The sequence below is a fragment of the Lissotriton vulgaris genome, chromosome 8 (genome assembly GCF_964263255.1).
Source record: "Lissotriton vulgaris chromosome 8, aLisVul1.2, whole genome shotgun sequence".
In the NCBI taxonomy this organism is placed as follows: Eukaryota; Metazoa; Chordata; class Amphibia; order Caudata; family Salamandridae; genus Lissotriton; species Lissotriton vulgaris.
Genome location: NC_141696.1, coordinates 1,131,258,860 through 1,131,273,846, shown reverse-complemented (window position 1 = coordinate 1,131,273,846; position 14,987 = coordinate 1,131,258,860). Strand labels below are relative to the sequence as shown.

The window sequence follows — 14,987 nt, the reverse complement described above, 5'->3', positions numbered from 1 at the left end:
TCGATAAACAAGAAACTAATATCCAAACTCCAAGTACTGCAGAACACAGCAGCGAGATTAGTGCTAAATCTCCCCCCAACCCCCCCCCCCCCCCCCCCCGCGATCACCTTCGGCTCCCAGTCTAAAAACACTTCACTGGCTTCCTATTAAAAAGAGGATTACATTTAAGATATGCTGCATGGTACATAAAACAGTCAACAATAATGGCCCCACATATCTGGCAAAGAATTTAAGCCACTATCAGCCGACAAGAACACTTCGCTCGACTAACAAACACCTCCTGGTAGTTCCTAAGGTCCGCACGGTGAAAAACGGTAACAGATCCTTTTCCAGAATAGCACCAGAGACCTGGAATACCTTACCGCTGCAGCTGCGTCTCGAAACTTACACAAAATGTTCGTAAATCCCTAAAAACATGGCTTTTCTCGGAAAGAAAGGAAAAACATAAAAAAGCTATTGTGTTCTGACCTGTGCCCTCTTTTTCAGCTAGCGCTATGAGACCTACGGGTGAGATAGGCGCTTAATAAAATCCAAAACACACATACATAGATTAACTCATTGACAGATTGGCATCTGCCAAGTTTTTGAGCACATTTGACCTGACAGCTGGCTACTGGCAGATCAGACAGCTGATGATGGAAAGCCAAAGACCGCATTTTCAACCCCAGGTGGGCATTATCAATTTGTGGTAATGCCCTTTGGTCTGAAAAATGCACCTGCCACATTCCAAAGGTTGGTTTACCAAGTCCTCTCAGGTCTGGATGACTACTGTGCGATATTGCTGTCTTTAGCTCCACTTGGGAAGATCACCTGATCCACCTAAAAAATGTTTTGGAGGCCCTGCAAAAGTCAGGCCTAACTATCAAGGCTACCAAGTGCCAGATAGGGCAGAGTCAGGTTGTATACCTGGGCCACCTTATACGTGGAGGCCAGGTTCAACCATTGAAGAGCAAGATCCAGACCATAATGGACTGGACTGCTCCAACCACCCAGACTCAGGTCAGAGCTTTCTTGGGCCTGACGGTATTAAAGGAAATTTGTCAAGGGGTATGGTTCCATAGTGACACCCCTTAATGACTTAACTTCCAAGAAAATGTCAAAGAAAGTTCAGTGGACAGTCAGCTGTCAAAAGGCATTTGATGACCTGAAGCAGGCCATGTGCACTCCTCCTATTCTGCAAAGTCCAGACTACTCCAAAGAATTAATTGTTCAAACAGATGCTTCTGAGTTGGGGGTAGGTGCTGTGCTTTCACAACTGAATAAAGATGGTCAAGAACAGCCAGTAGCTTTTATTAGCAGAAGGCTGACCCCTAGATAGAAGCGTTGGTCAGCTATTGAGAGGGAGGCCTTTGCTGTGGTTTGGGCCCTGAAGAAGCTGAGGCCATGCTTGTTTGGTACTTCCTTCAAGATTCAGACCAACCATAAGCCCCTCTTGTGGCTAAATCAGATGAAGGGTGGAAATCCCAAACTGCTTAGGTGGTCCATTTCCCTACAGGGGATGGAGTTTACAGTGGAACATAGACCTGGGACTGACCATGCCAATGCAGATTGACTCTCCAGATATTTCCACTTAGAACATGAAGACTCAACTGGTCAAGGTTAGTTTAATGTCCCTGCGTTTGGGGGGCGGGGGTTGTGTAGGAGAGTAGGGTCTGCTTCCTGTGGTCACCCCCACTTTTTGCTGTGATTCTCTGGTTTTTCGACTTTAATGTGGCTGTGGGCCTGCTATTCAGACCCACAGCCCATCTGTTCTCTCTCTATATTGATACCATGTACTTTAGGTACATACCAGATTGGTTACTGGGTCACTCTTGTGAGCCCCTGTATAGTGTACCATAGGTACCCAGGGCATAGGTGCACCTTAGGCCTACCAGGGGCTGCAGCATTTATTGTGCCACCCCTGGTTTGCCTTCCAAACTGACACCACAGGTCTGTTCACACAGCCTGGGCAAGGTGGTGTAATCACCTGTTACTGCTACCTTTATATGTAGACACATGTACACCTTTAAGCCACTCCTATGGTAGGCCTCGACAATCCTGGAGGCAAAGTGCTTGGTTTTATGTGAGAGGGTGTCCTAGCATGAGCTGAGCCCCTCTGCAGCTTTCGGAACCATCTCCTAATAGCTGTTCTATGATATAGCCATACCATATATTCTTAAGTGAATTATAATCCTCGCGGTTAATGCTAACTTTGGTTTGGCTTTATCAAACTACCCCCCCCCCGCCAATTTTGGCGGCGGGGTTAGCATTCCACCCTTCTAGAGGGAAAAGACATGTAAGTTACTGCTTTACCCAGTTAAAGTTAAACGAAGCCTCAGCATCACGAGTCTGACCTCCAGTTGCTGTGGGGAACTCCGGCAGGGGAGACCTGGACAATAGGTTTCCTGTCCAGAGAGGTGCCAGCACCTCCCCAGACAAGGGTTTTGTGTATTGGGGCAGGGAGGGCTGCATTCAGTGAATGCATCTAGACACTGCCTGGGACACACAAGGTGCTCCATGCATAGCCCGGTTCAAACCAGTTGCTGGGGCACTCCAGCCCCAGCTCAGGCGCAAAACTGGGTGAAAGGGGTGTAACTACCACCTTCTCCGGTCCACCCATAGGAGGGACCTAGTCCGGTAATCCAGCCCCCTTCCTTAGTATAAGTATAGGAGCTGTGTCCCCAGGACTTTAGATTATCCTGGATGCATCTTTGAAAGACATATCTTGGATTTTCGACATTCCATTCTGACTGGAAGACGGAAGACATCTCCCTTGTGGTCAAGGAGTGACCATCCTGTGCAAACAGGCACCAACAGCCACTTCGCCGGTCTGCAGTTTCAAGGCTTCCGTCGGAACCCGAAGACTCTGCGACTCAAGAACTGGACTTCCAGACTTCTCTGACCCTGATCCACAGCCAAGCTGAGACAAGTGGCGGACACTTGAGACGTGGGACCGGACATCTTGGACATCCTGCATTTTGCTACCTGCACTCCTTTCCTGAAGCCTCAGTAAGTTGTGCATTGGGGTACCAGAAGCCCCAGCCCCGAGCACCATTTGCACCGAAGCCCAAGCCCCCACACTCCGCAAGTGTGCCGTGGGCCCCGCCTTTGCATTTGAGCTTGACGCGTCTTCCCGGTTCCTTGCCCTTTGGCTAGTGAGCCCCCTGAAGACGCCATCTTGAATTTACTTTGCTTTCCTGGTTGCTCCAGGCTTGCTCCAGCTTTCCTGAAAAGGAGAAGCGCCACAGACCTTACTGGTCTGCAACAGAGCCAATCTCGACATCCTGCGTAGGTTGCGGTTGGCAAGGCTTGTTGGGTCCAATCCGGATACCGACTCCGCAGTCATCTAGATCCACCGTGGAACAGCTCGAATCCAGAGCCTAGTCATTGTTGATGCCTCATGGACCTTGTGGCTGAAGAGACAAACTCACCTTCTTCACCTTCAAGCACCCAACATCGCCTGGTTCCTTCCTGGTACTTTCCTGGTCACTGGCTAGTGACCCAGACTCTGTCCCCTCTGCTTTCAGGTTCTTCACATCACCGATCCACCCGGACATTTTTCCTCTGGTCGCCTGCAGCACTTCTTTGCAGCTCTCCATAGAAAACGACGACGAAACCCGACACGAAAAGACAACTATGCACCCGGCTTCCCTGGGTGAGGTAACACGAGTTCTCTGGTGCTCCCGTAGGTCTTGGCTCTCGAAGTGTCCTAGTTTAAAAGGGTTCCATCCTAGTCCATCCGAAAGTGTCCTTAAATTGTAACTTTGTAACTTTTACGATCTCCATAGAAAGTCAATGGGAACCCACGCCTGTGTTTAGACACTGCACGCTCCTGAGACACGAGGCGCCGCAGCAGCGTTTGTCTTTGTTTTTATCATCCCGTTCATGTTATTGTGCACTGCATTTTAAAACCACGTTATCGAGTTTGCTTATACTCGCTTACCTCTGTATAAAGTCTACTTGTCCTCCATCTGGTCATCGCCTCGTTCCACCACGGCTTGTGCCGCTTGAGTGGAGGGCGTTCCTGACCTCGAGACCGGCCCCCAAGGGCGTCATTCTTCCGCCATAGGCGGGACCGGTGCCTATTTAGGCTGCATCTCGAGCACACGCGCAGCGGACGCGCCTGAGACACGAGGCGCCGCAGCAGCGTTTGTCTTTGTTTTTATCATCACGTTCATGTCATTGTGCACTGCATTTTAAAACCACGTTATCGAGTTTGCTTATACTCGCTTACCTCTGTATAAAGTCCACTTGTCCTCCATCTGGTCATCGCCTCGTTCCACCACGGCTTGTGCCGCTTGAGTGGAGGGCGTTCCTGACCTCGAGACCGGCCCCCAAGGGCGTCATTTTCCGCCATAGGCGGGACCGGTGCCTATTTAGGCTGCATCTCGAGCACACGCGCAGCGGACGCGCCTGAGACACGAGGCGCCGCAGCAGCGTTTGTCTTTGTTTTTATCATCACGTTCATGTTATTGTGCACTGCATTTTAAAACCACGTTATCGAGTTTGCTTATACTCGCTTACCTCTGTATAAAGTCCACTTGTCCTCCATCTGGTCATCGCCTCGTTCCACCACGGCTTGTGCCGCTTGAGTGGAGAGCGTTCCTGACCTCGAGACCGGCCCCCAAGGGCGTCATTCTTCCGCCATAGGCGGGACCGGTGCCTATTTAGGCTGCATCTCGAGCACACGCGCAGCGGACGCGCGCGGCGGGCAGCCGGCGGGTCGCCAAAGGCGAGCCAGTCTGCGCCCGTCCGCGCTAGTCCGTCACCAGTTGCCCTGGCCGTCTGGCTAGCTCATGGCCCCCTACGCCCGGGAGGAGCTGATCACTATCGGAAGACAGGCAGGATGTACACCTCATTTGTGGTCCCCTGGCTCTCTCTGCGCTCAATGTGACCAGTGTGGCTTCAAGGCCTTAGAGACTAGCCAACTATTAGCGTCAGCAACCTTAGCAGCTAAGTCCCTTACAAAGTTAAGCTTAGTGAGTCTCAATTGTAGGTCATTAGTGATACACCATGAGGACATCCATGAGTTCCTCGTAGACCACTACCCTGACCTCCTATTCTTGACGGAAACATGGTTAACCGATGACACCATGGCCATTTCCACCTTGGAGCTTCCCCCGGGTTACCTCATATGTCTCCAGAATAGACCAAAGGGTAGAGGTGGTGGTATAGCAGTGATATTTAAAGATATTTACTCCTGTACCCTCAACCCCACAACTATAACAAACTGCGAAAGCGCGGTATTTAAGGCACGGGTTTCTGACACTTTCACCCTTACGGGGCTCCTGATTTATCGCCCCCCCGGCTTAGCCAGTGCCTTTCAAGAATCGCTGGTGGCAACTATCACTGCACTGGCCTTACAGGTAGCTAATTTCAGTGTACTGGGTGTCAAGGTTACAAGTACTCTTACCTGTAGGCCACTTGTAAAGGGATTCCGCAGAGACGTTATGGACCAACTTCCCCAAATTCTAGGTAATTCCTAGTGATTTTGTAGTTTACACTGAGGTATCATATAGAAATCAGGGAGGTAGGCCGGATCGGGGACGCTACCTGCTTCCTTATTGTCGACCTGCGAGGCAATAAAAGAAAGCTATTTGTAATCACTATTCTCTAATCTTCTGCTCTATTGTTAGCTTCCCATAGATTCTCTTTATAAATCAGGTGCAAGCCTACCTGCGACTGTTAAGGCTTAGGCGTCACGTCCGTGTTGTCGTTGTGAAGGGTGAAGAAGAGCTGGGCAGGGTTGAAACGGATGAGTTGCCAGAGAATTCTGATTGCCTCTGGAAAGGAAACAATTTAGATAAGTTACTTCCTTTCTTATATTGTTTATTCCTTCCTTTTCACTATCCCTTACTAGTATACACCACTTACTCTCTCTGTATTGGGTTGTGTCTTCCTTCACCTTTTCTTCCTAGACAAAACTTATAAACAAGATACAAAGTGCACACAAAACATTCTATGAGAATTATTGTCCCAAAAGTTAGCTTTGATACTTCTCAAAGCCTTAAAGATCAAGAAATGTCTAATTCAGGAAGTCTCTGTTCAAGTTCCTTAATGTTTCTTCAAAACATTCTCCAGGTAAATTGTTCGAGTTGGAACCTGTGTCGCTTGCTTGCGTTGGGCGCCTGTTGATTTAAACAATAAAAGAAAGATTTCACTTAGCTTTCTTTGTTGTCCGTGTTCTTTCTCTTTTGCTGCGCGATGCCGAGAAGAAGACGTCGAGATGCAGACCTTCGAAATTGCAAGGGCGTTGGCTGGTGTCTGCAGGCTCCGTGAGTTCCCCAAGACGATCCTGTGCTGGGCGACGGTGGAAGGCAAAGCGTGGATCTGCGTTGGGTGTGGCCTTTTATAGTTGTGCCACACCCAGGACTCCTTGACGTTACGCGCACATTTTCCTGCGTGCGCTTTTCTAAACGTGCGCTTTTCTATGCGTGCGCTAGCACCGTTCTTCTGCGTGCGCTTCCTCTGCATGCGCCAGCGTCCCTCACACGCTCTGACAAATGACTAAAAAACATTACTAGCAATTGTGCAAACAGAAGTTAAATTACATCCTCATCTTCAGAATTAACAGCGTTTGACCCCAAAAGGATATCATGAAACCATACAGTTTTAACAGAAATGAATAAATATACACTTGAAAGTGAAAACACGGTTTACACTCTGACACATAACATTTCTGGAGTGCTGGCTGCACGGGACAGGGGCGGGTTTTCTGAGTGGGCAAAACTACCCTCGTGGGAGCCGGATGTGTGTACCTTTAGTGGTGGTGGTGGTTCATGACAGTACTCCCCTCTCAAGAGCCCTCCCAAGATGTGTGGAACAGGTTTTGGTTTGTTTGGGTTATGAAGATGAAAACTTCTAAGTAATCGAGGAGAATTCTGTAAATTGGAAAGAGGTTCCCAGGTTCGCTCCTCAGGACCATAACCCTTCCAATGTACCAAATAAAACAGTTTTCCTCGACTTCTTTTTGAATCTAAGATCTTTTGGACTTCAAACTCAGGGACTCCATCGATGTGAAGGGGTACTGGATTCTTTTTAAATCTAGTCTTAGGGTCACAAGGTTTAATCAATGACACATGGAATACTGAATGAAATTTATACTTGGAGGGTAACTTCAGTTTAACACTGACTGGATTGATTATTTTCTCTACATCAAATGGTCCTATGAATCTTGGACGAAACTTTTTACAAATATTTATTTTTAAGTTCTTTGTGGATAACCACACCTTATCTCCGATAGAATATTTAGGTGGCGGTTTTCTGTGTAAATCCGAAGATTCTTTTTGACTTTCTTTTGCTTGTGCTAAATGATACTGAGCCAGATTTTGTACATGAATTAATTTCGTAATGTGGTCTTCCAAAGATGGAATAGCCGAAGGAATCAGTATAGTTTCTGGGATATTTTTAGGGTGAAACCCATAGGTGCAGAAGAAGGGTGAAAGAGTGGTGGAGGAATTATCCATGTTATTGAATGCAAATTCTAAAACCCATAAAATATCTGACCATTCCTTCTCTTCTTCTACCAAGGCGCATCTTAAAAACTGCTCTATGGTTTGATTGGTTCTTTCTGTTAAACCATCAGTTTGGGGATGATACCCAGAAGACGTGCGACTATCCATATCTAAAGTTTCACCTAATTGTTGCCTAAAATGCGAAACGAATTGTGGACCCCTATCAGAAATTATTACCGAAGGAATACCATGTAGTCGAATTATTTCTTTGGAAAAGATATGTGTTAACTCTTTTGCAGAAGGAATTTTCTTTAATGGGATGAAATGTGCCATACGAGAGAAATGATCGACTACTGTCAGAATTGTGTTAAAACCTTCCTTGGTTTTCGGAAGCTCCACAACAAAATCTAGAGATATCGTGTGCCAAGGTTGAGGGGAAATCGGGAGAGGAAGCAGCTGACCACTAGGTGCTTGATGTTGTGTTTTATTCTGTGCACAAATCACACAAGTCTCAATATAAGATCTAACATCATTTATCAAGGAAGACCACCAGAATTTTATTTTAATCAATTGACTGGTCTTAATGATTCCGGGGTGCGCAGACATAAGTGTGTCATGATGTAACTGTATTATTTTTTTCTGTAATTCTGGCGTGGGTACAAAAATTTGTTCATTCATATACAAAAATCCTTCTCTTAACTGTAACAGAGGATACAAATCATACCAATCTTGTGATGTTTTTTCCTGAACCTTTTTTTTAATGTCTTCCATTACATCGGAAACAATCACTCCAATCTTAAAACAATGGTCTGGTAGAACAGCTTGAATTTTTTCAGAGGAATCTTCTTTTTCTCCTAACATTCCCAAACGTGACAAAGCATCTGCTTTTAGGTTCTCTTTTCCTGGTCGGTAAGTTATCACAAAGTTGTAATCATTAAAGAATAATGTCCAACGTAATTGCCTAGCAGTGAGTGCCTTAACAGAGCGCAGAAATTGTAGATTTCTGTGATCAGTATAGATCGTTACAGGATGTCTTGCCCCTAACAAGTAATGACGCCATTCTTCGAAGACTGCTTTGATGGCTAACAACTCCTTGTCAGCGATTGCGTAGTTTTGTTCTGTAGGGGTTAGTTTCCGTGAATAATATGCAATTGGATGCATTTGACCTGTTTCTTTGTGTCTTTGAGATAAAATCCCTCCGATGGCAAACTGTGAAGCATCTGCTTCCACTATAAAGGGATTAGAGGGGTCCGGGTGCATTAATACAGGAGCTGTGGTAAACTGTCCTTTGAGATTCTGAAAAGCTTCCTCTGCATCGTTATTCCAATCAAATTTTACACCTTTCTTCAGAAGCCTAGTAATTGGGGTTATCAAATGAGAAAAGTTACAGATAAATCGCCTATAAAAATTAGCGAACCCCAAAAAACTCTGTACTTGCTTCACTGAAGAAGGACTGCTCCAATCTAGAACTGCTTGGATTTTCTTAGGATCCGTTTATATACCTTCAGGACTTAAAACATACCCCAGGAATTCGACTCTAGTAGTATGGAATGTGCTTTTCTCAAGTTTTACATACAAGGAGTTGTCAAGAAGTTTTCGAAGAATCGCTCTTACTTGTTGTACATGTTCTGTGGTGTTTTTAGAATAAATGAGAATATCATCTATGTACACAATACAACAGATATCTAAAAATTCCCTAAGAACCTCATTTATAAAAAATTGGAACGCTGCGGGAGCGTTGCAGAGTCCGAATGGCATAACCTGATACTCGTACAGACCGAATTTGGTACGAAATGCTGTTTTCCATTCGTCGCCACTTCGAACTCTAACCAAATGGTAAGCTCCTCGCAAATCCAATTTAGTATAAATGACGGCATCTTTTAGTTGGTCTAAGAGTTGGAATTAACGGAAGTGGATATCTGTTCTTAATGGTTACATTGTTAAGAGCTCTATAGTCGATGCAAGTTCTCAACTCGCCTCCCTTTTTTGGAATAAAAAAGAGAGGAGAGGATACAGGAGATTTCGAATGTCTAATAAATCCATTTGCCAAGTATTCGTCTAAATAGTCCCTTAAATGGTCGTTTTCTCTTTCGGTGAGTGCGTAAATTCGACTACACGGTAGGGTAGCCCCAGGCACTAGATCTATTCGACAATCGAAATCCCGATGTGGTGGTAAGGTATTGGCCTTTGATTTGTCAAACACATCCTGAAGGTCAGAATACTCCTCAGGAATTCCTTCCAAAAGTAACACACTTTTTGAGTTCAGGGGGAAATTACTACCTTGAATCAGTACTTTGGAATCTTGTGACAACAAACAGGTTGATGTACAGTAATTCGAATCTAACAACACTGTCCTCTCTACCCAATCGATTTTGGGATTGTGCTTAGTGAGCCAAGGTATACCTAGAATCAAGCGAAATTGAGGTGCGTCAATGATGTCAAAGGTTATGTTTTCTTTATGGACATTCAAACAAGTCATGGCAAGTGTTTCGGTGTGAAATTGAATTAAACCTGATGATAACTCTTTACCATCAACAGCTCTGACCACTTCCGGATGTTCCTTGGATTTGGTTTTAAAATCTAATTCTTTTAATAACATTGTGTCTATAAAATTGCCTGTGGCCCCTGAGTCGATTAAAGCGTCAACCGTCCATTTTTTCCCTGATTCTGTAAGAGATTGCAAAGTGACCTTTATACTAAGATGTTGGGAAGTTATTTCAGGAGTTATGGAGGCCAAACTAGAAATCTTACTCTACAATCTGACCTCTCGATTTGTCGAGCTAGTTAGTTTTCCGACTGTTGTACCACAGCTACCTCAGGATTCTTCCCCTTGGGTTTGTTTGGGCGCACCGGGCATTCCTTAACAAAGTGGCCTGACTTGCCACAATACAAACATTGGTTTAATTTTCTTCTTTTGTCCTTTTCTTCTTTACTTAGAGGACCTTTGATAGTACCTATCTGCATGGGTTCTCCTAAATCAATCTTGGGTGTGCTTTCTGTTCTCATACTACTATTTCTCTCTTTAAAAGAAAAGACTTTAACCTCAGTCTTTCCTTTTTCGCCTCTTCGTTCTGACAATCGATGATTCAGTTTTACCACTAAGTCAATGAAATCTTCTATAGTATCTGGAGGATCTAAAATCTGTGTGACCATGTCCTTTAATTCGTCTTTGAGTCCCTTGTAAAAAAGGGAAACCCTTTTTTCCTCTGGCCAGTGAGCTTCAATTACTAGTCTATTAAATTGAGATATATAATGCAGCAAATCCGACGAACCCTGTTTTAAATGTAATAACTCATGGTCTGCTGATTGGACAAAGACATGTTTTGCGAACAGTTTTTTCATGGTATTTTTAAAAGTTCGGAGATTATAGAGAATTGGGTCATCACGATCGACTATTGGCACTGACCATAAAGCTGCATCACCTCCTAAATACGAGAGAATAAAGGCTATTTTAGAGGAGTCATCGGGAAAGGCTGCTGGTTTTGCTATAAAATGTAAATGACATTGATTTAAAAATATAGAAAATGTATTACTGTCTCCATAAAACCTTTCAGGAGGTGCTAAGGGGACAGGTACTGGAGTTACAACTTGAATCTGAGTTGACGTTGAAGATGAACTAGAATCAGGATGCAAGGTTTGAAACCCAGGCTGAAAAGTCGCTGGTTTCAACACAGACTTCTGAGTAGGGGAGAAATTCCAAGTACTAGGACCGGATGGAACAGATTGCATATTACTTCGAATGTCAGCAACCTCTCTACGAAGGGCTGCGTTATCAGCTTGAATTGCAGTTAACAGATTTGCCATGTCTTGCAAAGAATTTGCAATGGAAGGATCCATAACGTCTGGGCGGAATAATTGTCGTGGGCTTTGCCTTCTGTCAAGGTTACAAGTACTCTTACCTGTAGGCCACTTGTAAAGGGATTCCGCAGAGACGTTATGGACCAACTTCCCCAAATTCTAGGTAATTCCTAGTGATTTTGTAGTTTACACTGAGGTATCATATAGAAATCAGGGAGGTAGGCCGGATCGGGGACGCTACCTGCTTCCTTATTGTCGACCTGCGAGGCAATAAAAGAAAGCTATTTGTAATCACTATTCTCTAATCTTCTGCTCTATTGTTAGCTTCCCATAGATTCTCTTTATAAATCAGGTGCAAGCCTACCTGCGACTGTTAAGGCTTAGGCGTCACGTCCGTGTTGTCGTTGTGAAGGGTGAAGAAGAGCTGGGCAGGGTTGAAACGGATGAGTTGCCAGAGAATTCTGATTGCCTCTGGAAAGGAAACAATTTAGATAAGTTACTTCCTTTCTTATATTGTTTATTCCTTCCTTTTCACTATCCCTTACTAGTATACACCACTTACTCTCTCTGTATTGGGTTGTGTCTTCCTTCACCTTTTCTTCCTAGACAAAACTTATAAACAAGATACAAAGTGCACACAAAACATTCTATGAGAATTATTGTCCCAAAAGTTAGCTTTGATACTTCTCAAAGCCTTAAAGATCAAGAAATGTCTAATTCAGGAAGTCTCTGTTCAAGTTCCTTAATGTTTCTTCAAAACATTCTCCAGGTAAATTGTTCGAGTTGGAACCTGTGTCGCTTGCTTGCGTTGGGCGCCTGTTGATTTAAACAATAAAAGAAAGATAAATGAATAAATATACACTTGAAAGTGAAAACACGGTTTACACTCTGACACATAACATTTCTGGAGTGCTGGCTGCACGGGACAGGGGCGGGTTTTCTGAGTGGGCAAAACTACCCTCGTGGGAGCCGGATGTGTGTACCTTTAGTGGTGGTGGTGGTTCATGACACTGGGGAACCTCAACCTCCATCTTGAATGTCGGGACTCACCCACCATACTGAAGTTTCTGGGTGATATGGAAGCCTGCCAGCTCAACCAGTTGGTTGAAGGGCCTTCGCATCAGGCAGGCCATTTATTAGATCCGGTGTTTACGAATATCCAGGAAGCCTCTGTCTCCATTCCCGGTCCTCTTAGCTGGACAGATCACTTTCCGGTTTTTACTTCTATCCAGATTCCAGCTAGATGCAGGGAAAAGCTACCACCTCCGTTGCGGAGGCGCCCCTGGAACAAGCTTGACAATGTAGCGTTCGAAGCTAGACTCCATTCCTCCTGCCCCACTTGGCCGAGCAACCTGGACGAGGCCGATACAGCCTATAGGGAGTGGATAAAAGAATCACTCGACCATTTCATTCCTATGAAATGCTCTAGGCCTAAGCGGGGCCAAACTCATCCGTGGTACTCTGAGGCCCTTACAATATAGAAAAAACAATGTAAGCAGCTGGAGCGCCTCTGGAGGAGGTCGTATGACCATCTGGCTAAAATCAACTTTAGAGTAGCTACGAAAGCCTACCATAAACTTATAAAACTATCAAAAGCCAAATACTACACAGATCTGATCAACTCCAGTACCAATCGCTCCAAAACCATTTTTACCTTAGTAAAGGATCTGACCAAGATACCGGAAGGCCCAGGTAATTTAATTGTGTCCAATGTCAAGAGCTGGCCTGTTTCTTTGTAGACAAAGTCAAAGGGATCTATAACTCTCTAACCTCAGATGGACCCATTGCTAATTCCAACCCTATGGGGTCCATCGACTTGCTATTTTCACTACAATATTTACCACCTATTGAGCAAACTGAGATGGACTCTTTGATTAAAAGAGTTAAATCAGGTTCCCCGGAAGATCCTGTTAAGCCAGAATTATTCAGATTATTCCAGGACTCCATCTTGCGGGAAGGGCGGATGTTAATTAACAACTCACTTCAGTCGGCTACCATTCCCTCATCCTGGAAACATGCTAAAGTTGTCCCCCTTTTAAAAAAGTCATCACTAGACCCCACCAGATCAGACAGCTTTAGACCCATCTCCCTGCTCCCCTATCTCACCAAGGTGATGGAGGCCCATGTAAATTCCATTCTGACTACCTATTTGGAGTCGAATGGAATATTGGACGAATCTCAGAACGGCTTCCGTGCTAAACATAGCACGGAATCTGCTTTGCTAGCCGTTACGGAACATCTGAGGGAGGGGCTGGACCAGGGTGAGACATCTGCCCTGGTTCTGCTGGACTTGAGCGCGGCCTTTGACACGGTCTCCCACAGGATCCTGCTTGCGAGACTGTGGGATATCGGAGTCAGGGAGAGAGCCTTGGAATGGTTCGCGTCGTTCTTATCTGACCGCTCCTTCCAAGTGCACGCCCCGCCATACTCATCCAACATACACCCCCTGGACTGTGGAGTCCCGCAGGGCTCTGCGCTCAGCCCCACATTGTTCAATGTGTACGTCCGCCCCCTGGCCATGTTGGCCAGGGACCGCAACATCAAACTAATATCATACGCGGACGATACACAACTCATTTTCTCCTTTTCTAAGAACAGAGGGGCTGACCAAATTAAGTTCCAGGAAGATATCCTGGCTATATCGAATTGGCTGTCACAGAACTATCTCCAGCTAAACTCTTCTAAGACGGAGATACTACTTGTAGGTAGGGACACCCAGAAATGGGATGCACAGTGGTGGCCTCCCACTCTGGGACCCTCTCCTGCCCCCAAAGAGGTTGTCAAAAACCTGGGTGTGATGTTGGACAACTCACTCTCCATGGAAATTCATGCCAAGAGAGTGGCAGGCACCTGCTATGGTCGCCTGCGCTCTCTTAAACCTATCCTCGGATTCTTTGAGCCTTGCATCCGCCAGACTATAATTCAGGCCTTAGTCTTATCCCATCTAGACTACTGCAATGCCCTGATGCTAGGTTCTAACTTGACGGTGATAAACAGACTACAGAGAGCCCAGAATGCCGCGGCTCGCATTTTATTTGCTCTGCCAAAAAAATGCCACACCTCTCCTATTCTCCATCGGTTACACTGGCTACCGGTCAAACAACGTATCCAGTTCAAAAGTCTGTCTAATTCATAACATTTTGTATAACACCGCCCCTCAAATCTTGCAGGGACTCTGTTCCTTCTATGTCCCCTCGCGTGCCCTTCGTTCAGCCGACCTGTCACTGGCACGCACGACTAAGATCCGAAGGTGCCGAGCGGGTTGTCACTCTTTTAGGCATTTGGCGCCGAAGCTGTGGAATTCGATCCCTCTTGGGGCTCGGGCCACTTCTAACCACCTGCTGTTCCGTAAACAGATTAAAACTTGGCTGTTCTCTTCCATCTAACTTCACCTTCTCTGTTGTGTTGCACTGCTCTTAGGTATGTCCGCAGCGCTGGGACGCCCCATTGCTGGGGTAGCCATGCGCTATACAAGCAGACTTAACATAACATAACGTGGTCTGACCACACTATGATTAAATTTGCGAGCCCAACCTGTTTGTTGTGATCTACGGGACAGCCTGCTAGCAGAGATCAACGGATCCTGAGACCATGGAATAAGTGAACTCCCCAGGCTTTCGAGGAAGTTTTCCCGGTTCTTCCTATAATAGAGGAAAGAGAGGTCTCTAAAGCTTTATCGACCTTTACGGTAGAGTTGGGGAGAGCCCTTGACTCAATCATTCCAGCGAAAAGGAAATCCAGACTTCTGCTGAACCG

The 14,987-nt window shown here is 45.6% G+C and overlaps 1 protein-coding gene across 1 annotated transcript in view; it reads left to right on the top strand.

Annotated features, from left to right (window-relative positions):
* The window catches only part of RB1 (RB transcriptional corepressor 1), a 1,321,361-nt gene that overhangs the window by 1,294,677 nt on the left and 11,697 nt on the right, over nucleotides 1-14,987 (top strand). The gene's annotated exons all lie outside the window — the stretch shown is intronic.